Genomic DNA, 8,531 nt, shown 5'->3' with positions numbered 1-8,531 from the left:
TTGATTAGCAATTTGTTCCTAAAGCGGCAATTACAATACCCAACCTGTAAATATTCAGCTGATTAATCATTGCAGTTTATTGATATACCGCCGGATGGACGAATATTGGTAATAAGTTTACCGTTAGCTATCCATACAACGCAACATAGCGCAACCTTAACAATAGTTGTAGTAATTAATGTTAACTGGTGATATTTGTACATGCAATTTATTTCAGAAAAACTATAGTCAAGGTTATGTAATTATAAAAGTTGTATTGAGGAAACATTCAGTTTATGTTTCATTTTGTTCCCAGCTTCATTCAGATATAAAATTTTAGCTTGCTTTCATTACAATCGGTTAAGGATATATATACAAATGATTTGAGTTTTGTTTAGTGTTAATTCCGCCAATATTTGTCTTTAAACAATTCGACACGTGTTTCGCCTCTATACGAGACATCCTCACGACGTGTTGTCTCGCCAAAATCTGGCACGAGACTGAATCAAATGAGCCGGAAGCCGCTCTTTTATACCCTCGTCCCATGAAATGACGTCCCGGAAGGGATACGTAACACAGGTGATGGGACTAAATTTGTAAGGATATATAACCAAATTGTTACACCTTAAGGGATATAACCCATGACAACGTACTACTATACAGGAAGGGGCGTGAAAGTGTGTTATTTTGAAAATTTGTGTGAAGGCATATTGGAACACCGTGGTGCAGTACAGCGCGGATTATCTTCTGTCAGATTTTTTAAGGCAAAAAAGTATCCATACCTTCTCTGTGTTAAGGCTAAAGTTTTTAAAGATCATTCGAGGACTCTCAAACCATTGAACAATGGTGCCCAATAGCAAATGATAGAGCCACAACCCGAGAGTTGTACAAACATTCCAAGATTTACGGATAATGCATTATGTGGACGGTTGGCTTAGTTGGTAAGCGCTCTGGGATGTAGCACGAGAGACGCGGCTTCAAACCCCCGTATCGCCCATTAATTTCGATATAAATTAAATTTGTATAGTTAAACAAACCTTTAAAAAATCGCAAACGCCGTTATTGGCAAAACTTGTGGGTATTTGAAACGTGTATTCGTCAAAATAACCTAAAACAAAATTTCTAATATTTGCGGAAAATACATAATACAACATCGAATATTGTTTTTGTATAAAAGCCTATTATTCATCGTCGTTTCAAAATGCTTTACGTAAAGTACATTCCGTGCCCCTATTGTGCCCTGCGGCTTCTTCCGCGTATGATATTTTTTCACATCATACTGTGGCTTTTGTGAAACAGGCATATGACGTCGTCTATTTGTGGACCTCTGTATGTGGGAGGCTCCCTTGCACAGGATGCCGCCTAGATTATGGGTACCACAACGGCGCCTTTTTCTGCCGTGAAGCAGTAATGTGAAAGCATTACTGTGTTTCGGTCTAAAGGGCGCAGTAGCTAGTGAAATTACTGGGCAAACGCGACTTGACATCTTATGTCTCAAGGTGACGAGGGCAGTTGCAGTGCCGCTCAGAATTTTTGGGTTTTTCAATAATCTTGAGTGGCGCTGCATTGTAATGGGCCCCAGTATTAGCTCGATCCATTTGACCGCGTGGAACGCAAATCAGCTCGAATTGTCGGGGACCCAGTGCTCTGTGAACGGCTGGATCACTTGGCGTTGCGTGAGACGTCGCTTCATTGTGCGTCTTCTACCAAAAAAGCGCGCACACCTTCCTTAAAGGCCGGCAACTCTCCTGTGATTCCTCTGGTGTTGCAAGAGAATATGGGCGGCGGTGATTACTTAACAAAAGGTGACACGTACGCTTGTTTTGTCCTCCTTTTTCCATAGAAAAAAAAATAAAAATGGGCGTATCAATTACCATCAGCTGAACGTCCTGCTCGTCTCGTCCCTTATTTTCATAAAAAAATATACGTATAACTAGGCGTAGGGGACGCCAGAACACACGGTATAGCAGATCAGAAGACGTACTTATTCTTTCAACTTCACAATAAATCAATGTGTAGCAAGTTCTTCAAACAAAATCTCTTCAGATTTATATAATAGGACATAGGAGACAGTATACTGCGACATTCGTAAAGATTTCTCAAATACTCAAACTAAAATCTCTATAAAACGATCAAACTTTGTTAGAACTCACTAAAGTTACTTCAAGTGCATTAATCGTTTGTTGATTTTGAGAGTTTAATGCATTTCACATGTTAAGACTTTACAGTAATTACAAATCAGTACGTTATATTATATATTTAATTTATTAGTTCAAAGTCAGAAAGAATTTAAATAAAATTGAGATCTCTGTTAATTTGTAAATTGACCTCAGACTTAAGAAAAACAAGGCACACATCCATTAATTAGTTTCATAATAGGGGTTAAAGTTTGAAATTGCTGTTTTATTGTAAGAGGTACGTGTCAATTCCATATTGACATAAAACCTCTTGGTTTGAGATTTTTGAGTGGAACTTCTTTCATATGGTACCTATGCAGTTCTTCTTTTAAAAAATTTGCACATTCGATTATCGACATTCAGTTGTTTTTATTATTCAGCTAAGACAAGAAAGATGGATACTTCAAAAGTTCGAGTGATTTTTGAATACGAGTTCCGACGCGGAACTAACGCGGCAGAAACAGTTCGCAATATAAATGTTGCGATTGGAGAGGGGACTGCTAATGGACAGACCGTGCGATTTTGGTTTAAAAGATATATCATCAGGACTGTTTTCCGCCCCCTAACGCAGATTGGCAGTCCTATACGATCTCCTAAGCTTCGCGACTCTCTGGAGAGCCCTGGCGTCTACGAAATTCCATGCGAGTGCGTCAAAAGCTACATTGGTAAACGGGACGTTACATAAAAACCAGACTCACCGAGCACATCCGCAGTGTAAATTAGACAGAAACACCTGGGCAGTGGCAGAGCACGCCCTAAACTTCAACATGTCACATTATATTAGGTTCGATAGGGTGAAAGTCTTGGCTCACAATAAAAATTTTGTGTCTCGCAAGCTGCTGGAAGCGATAGAAATTGACCGTCAACCTGATTGTAATAGGGACAAGGGTTTGGCTCTGCCACCTACTTGGAAACCAGTGTTACAAAATGTATCTCGCAATAAGACCTATAGTGCCGATGATCCCGTAATTGACACTGAGTACATTTTGTGCACCCGTGGACACCAATAGTGACAGCGTGTCAGTGATACCATGTTCGTCACCACCACCGGTGCACCCCGCGCCCGCGCCCAAGCCAGCCGCGCACTACGAGCACAAGTCCGTATGAGACGGGAAGTTATTGCGAACCACTACACTCACCCTGATGAAGGACTTGCGAATGGTCCGAAACTAGTCGGCACCCACACCAGTGAATCATGAGTAAAGCTGTGCTAATATATAAGTTAAGAAAGTCTCACGAAAGTTTTAATAATTTAATTTTCTACGTGATAAAAAGTTTTTTTCTCAAGAGGCAATACAAAATGCTTTCACACAATTTGTCGAATATAGATCACCAGAGTTCTATCGCAAGGGCATAAAGGACATTCAGTATAAGAGAATCATTCAATGTTAAATTAAAAAAAATAATCATATTTTCAGTACAAATCGGAAAATTCATACCTTAACCCCTAAAATATATTTATCTTTATAGTAGGAACTCATTATAGGCGATTTGGTATTATGGTAGTTTTAGCACATGCTATGGAATTTAAAAGGTAATTACTTGTTTGCTACCACCAAGCTATCACCGCGTCTATGCCTTTTTTACCACAGCAATTACAAGAAAATTGTAATTCTTTATGCAGTAAATATCTTTAAGACTTTGTTTTATAGTTGCATTGCACGTGCAGGAAACCACAATAAGAGAAGCGTAAACAAACTCCACTCCAAGATGTGTAGGTGCAAAGGTACAGAAGTGGTGCTAAATAAGTAAATATGACAAAAATTAGAGCACAGCTTTTCAATACTTCTAAAGGAACTGCCTCATTTGGTTCGGCTTAAGAGTTTTAATAATGAAATAAAAAATGCACAACTTCCCCGCTCAAAATCAATTATTTATCAACGTAACTTCAACCGTGACTTAAAGGAAAATTTCCGAACTAATGAGATACTTTCTGGGAGTAACAAGCGGCTTTCAACAATCTGGATCTCTGACAAAAACTTTTAAAAGATCAAGTGGAATGAATCTCATTAATAAGAAGTCTATTATAATATTATGCATATAACTTAGCGAAATTGGAGTTTGTAAGATCAGGGCCTATAGACATATACATTCTCTCTATTCGATACAATCACAAATAAGACACCATTTTGGACTTACCTGTGGTGCGTATAATATAGTGCTATGCTGCCCTTCAACAGCATTTGTTGCAGTTATAAACTGCAACACTCGTATTCAGAAGGCCCAGAAACGACAAACTCAGCCTCAATGACAATTATTACTCTCCTTAAAATTTAAATTTAACTACTAACAAAACTATATATTTAATATAAACCATCTCTGTACAAGAGAAAAAGGCATAAAAATTTTAAAACTACTATACAGTTGGCAAAGTAAAAGATTTTTTTAACGTACATGAAGAAATACTGGCTCAAACATTAAAGTTTCATTGCAGGTACACCTCACTAAACAATATAATTAACAAAATTGTGTGATAGTGAATAAACAATTAACTGTCTTAAAAGTGGACGTGGACATTGACATTGAAAAAAAGCCAAAGGGAATAGAGAAAATTTAAAAATATAAATTTATTATTATTAATACGCAAAAGAAACTTATTTATAATTATATATCTTTAGTCTATTTTACGGAAATACTACTTTAATTAAGGTGCAGTAAAACCCGTGGTGTGAAGACGAGGAAAAAAACATTTTCCGTCCATAGTCATTAGTTATCTAAACTATCGAGAATGTCGAGATCATGAGAATAGACATTACCACATCACTTATAATATCAATTACCAACAGGGTGTAGTAAACCCCTTGGTGTGACGACGAGGAAAAAAAATTACTCGGAGTCACACTGGTGTGACCACGAGTCAGGAATGCTCATTTTGTGTCACGGCCAAATGACGAGCACGCTCTGTTCTGTCAGTAGATGAGATCAAAATATCATCAAAGGCTGACTTACAAAGAAGTGCGTCCCATGCTGTTTGACAGTTTAAATGGTCTGGAAAATTTTGAATATTGCAATATTTAGTCAAGCATTGTTAGCTTCGTTTAAATACGCAATCTCTGAGTTACCTGGTACATGATTTACAATTCTAGTAACCAAAGGCTGCGAACTATGAATTGAAGATAGAAATGCTGGTAAGGCAACGCCCGAAACTTTGCGAGTACCCAAAGCACCAAACCGTATCGGTAAAGAGGCTTGAGACCATGCACGATCTCAAAATGGATTCTAAAATATTTTTAAGTGGAATATTATCCACATCAAGTAAATTTGGAAATTTCCATAACGGGCTAGACCTTAAGAGGTACGTAAATTTTGGAACAAATAAACAAGACCGAATAATAGTTAAGGCCATATGAGAATTAATTTTAAATATTTTGTTCGAAACGTTAATAAACTTTTTAATGTGATCGTCTAAGATCGTTGACAGAACATTAAATTTATTGATAATATCAACCTGGTCTGAAATTTGGAAATTTTCGCCGATAAAATGTTCGCATTTTGAAAAATTTAACTCAAGGCCGATTGAACTAAAACTTTCTATTACAACTTTCAAATCATCTAAAACAGAGTCCACTTCACCATCCAAAGTACCACCAAGTACCAAACAATAAATTTTGATATTAGTTTTGTTATGGCGGAATGAATGGCTAGGCTAAATATTGCTGGACCAGGAGGGTGCCTTGCTGACAGCGAACGGAAGTCAAATATAATGATTTTTGAATTCTAATTTGGATGGTTTACTATAACATTGCCAAATATAATGATAGATTGAAGGAATTGAATTTTTAACTTCTCTCAGCAGAATTCACCTATCAAAAGAGTTAAAAGCATTTTTCACATCAAATTTTAGAAAGATATCATCAGAGTTACTCTCGAAAAAGTATGCGCAGCGTGGACTACATCTCGCAACCACCTTTGCAGCCGAAACCCAACGAGTTGGAAGGAATATAGTTGATAGAAAAGGAGAAATATGTCTACAACAAATATAGAAACAAGACGTCGAAAGGAGCAGCCCACGGATATAGGACGAATGCCACCATATTTTTTCTTAAGAGCACATATCTTTGCACCATATACAATTTCGGTAGATTCGGTATTAACTTTTAAAGTATGAGATTTACTAAGAAAACAATGTCCTCAAGTAGAGCTCTACCCGTATCCCCCGTGGAAGGACTTACCAGATTCTTAAGATGCTGGGGTGTCAGTCCATCGGGGCCGCCGACAGAACCAGTCTTAAAGGACATTATTGCTTTTAATACATCCGCATCGTTTGCCCGTAGATAATTATCGGAAAAAGATGGTCCCGGAATAACACTTTTAGCATCTGGTGATGGGTGTTTACTTTGTAAAGCCAAAAGTGTTTCATTTGAGGATATCATTTGAGAATAGTATAGATGCAGCACCTTTCACGTCACCGTCATTACTTACTTTTCGAAAAAGGTTCAAGTTTGAATACCCAAAGCAAAGAATTTGGAGACCCAAATATCATTGCCAATATTTTTACAGTTCAGACGAACTGAGGTCATCCTTTTTTGCATGTAAAATTGAATATGAAATTATACATCTTCTTAATCTATACAATTAACTAAATACAATATAACTAATTATTATTCAAAGTTAACTTTCATTAGTATAGGTAACTTAGTGGCTGTCATTAAACTGATTAACCCAATCGTTTCGTACTAGTAAAAACTGTATCACGAAAGGATCTTAGATCAGCGATACTTAGGTACTTGAAATTAGCAAACTTATACAAACTAGGTATTTGATTGTGTTCAAAATCGATCAAGTGTTATATTATATTTATGTTATTTATGTGTGTATGGTGAATGTGTAGGGATGTGTGTATGTGTGAAGGGTGTGTACTGTATTTATGTACCCGAGGGGAAGAAATAATAGATCTAATGACTTTGGAGAGTGCAGTACCAACAGTAATGCGAGCCCCTTTTGAAATTAGCTTTACTACTGGAACCGAAAACTACTTATTATACTGCAATCTAGACCATTTATTAATATTAACATACTTAAATGTAAATTAAATTAAATAATTGGGACCGACTCGCGACTCGACTATAGGTAGAGATCTCCGTTTTTTTCAAATAGTGAAGGCATTATGAACTTTTGAGTTTTGGTAGTCAAATAATTAGAAATGGTTTGTTAAGAAGAAGTAACATTAAAGAATGAGAGTGATGAAGTGGCGTCTGAAATTGTGTTGAAAAACTTGATCATATCTTTTTCCGGTAGTGTGAATTAATCATTAGTAAAGTGAATTGGGTAGAAGGCACCGTCCACACGATTGAGGTATTGCCGTGCTGAGATTAATATATTTAGTAAGCGACGTATTAATAATGTGTAAATAATTTTTTTGAACAACATAGCGCTAGTAACATATGATAATAATAATAAAATAACGCTAAGAACTTATAGGTAGATACAACATAATGTACTTTATCTATACATATAAAAATGAATTGCTGTTCGTTAGTCTCGCTAAAACTAGAGAACGGCCGGACCGATTTGGCTAATTTTGGTCTTGAATTATTTGTGGAATTCCAGAGAAGGTTTAAAAGGTGAATAAATATGAAAATGTTCTGAATTATAAAAAAAACAACAATTTAGGTTTTCCTTCACCGTCGCTCAGAAATCAAATTGAAAGAACAGTTTAAAATGAATAAATCTTTGTATCTTTCTAACTTTCTCAGGAGGTAAAAAACAGACTTAATTTTAGCTACCTATAGTTGGTAGAATAACTACAGATGTTAACTATGATGGCAATAATACGTTTGCTGGGTCAGCTAATCAGAAATAAAAATGTACAACTGACATGTTTTATAAGAATTACTTTAAAAGTATGATTTAAAAACAAACATTCTCACATCGTCTTGTGGCTTGCACAGTGAAAGTGAATGTTTAAATTAACAAAAGAAGGTACTCAACTTTTACTTAGGACACTTAAATCGAGAACATTAATTTCTTATCTTATTTTGTTCTCTGTTAAATGTTAATTTTTATAATTCAGTATGGAGATGTGCATAATTCAGGTAGTTATCTTCTATCGCATTTATCACGGGGAGTGTTCTGAAGAGCTGTTTCACCTGATTTCTGCCGTCTAATTCCACCTTCGCACGACACGCCATTAATTAGGATATCATCCTCACCATCTGAATGTGTGCTGGTCTTCCACAATGCGATTTTCAAGGAATTTTGCGTTAGTGTGCGAAGCTGTCGAATCAGCAACCTTGTGCGGTGTTTCCGGGACGATACGACATGTATAACTTAAAAAAACCGCGTACACCTAGCTTAAAGACCGGCAACGTTTCTGTGCTTCCTCTGGGATTGCAAGAGAACGTGGGCGATGGTGATCACTTACCACCAACTGCT

This window comes from Leptidea sinapis, chromosome 24, assembly GCF_905404315.1.
Source record: "Leptidea sinapis chromosome 24, ilLepSina1.1, whole genome shotgun sequence".
Lineage (NCBI taxonomy): Eukaryota > Metazoa > Arthropoda > Insecta > Lepidoptera > Pieridae > Leptidea > Leptidea sinapis.
This window is presented reverse-complemented; position numbering follows the sequence as displayed.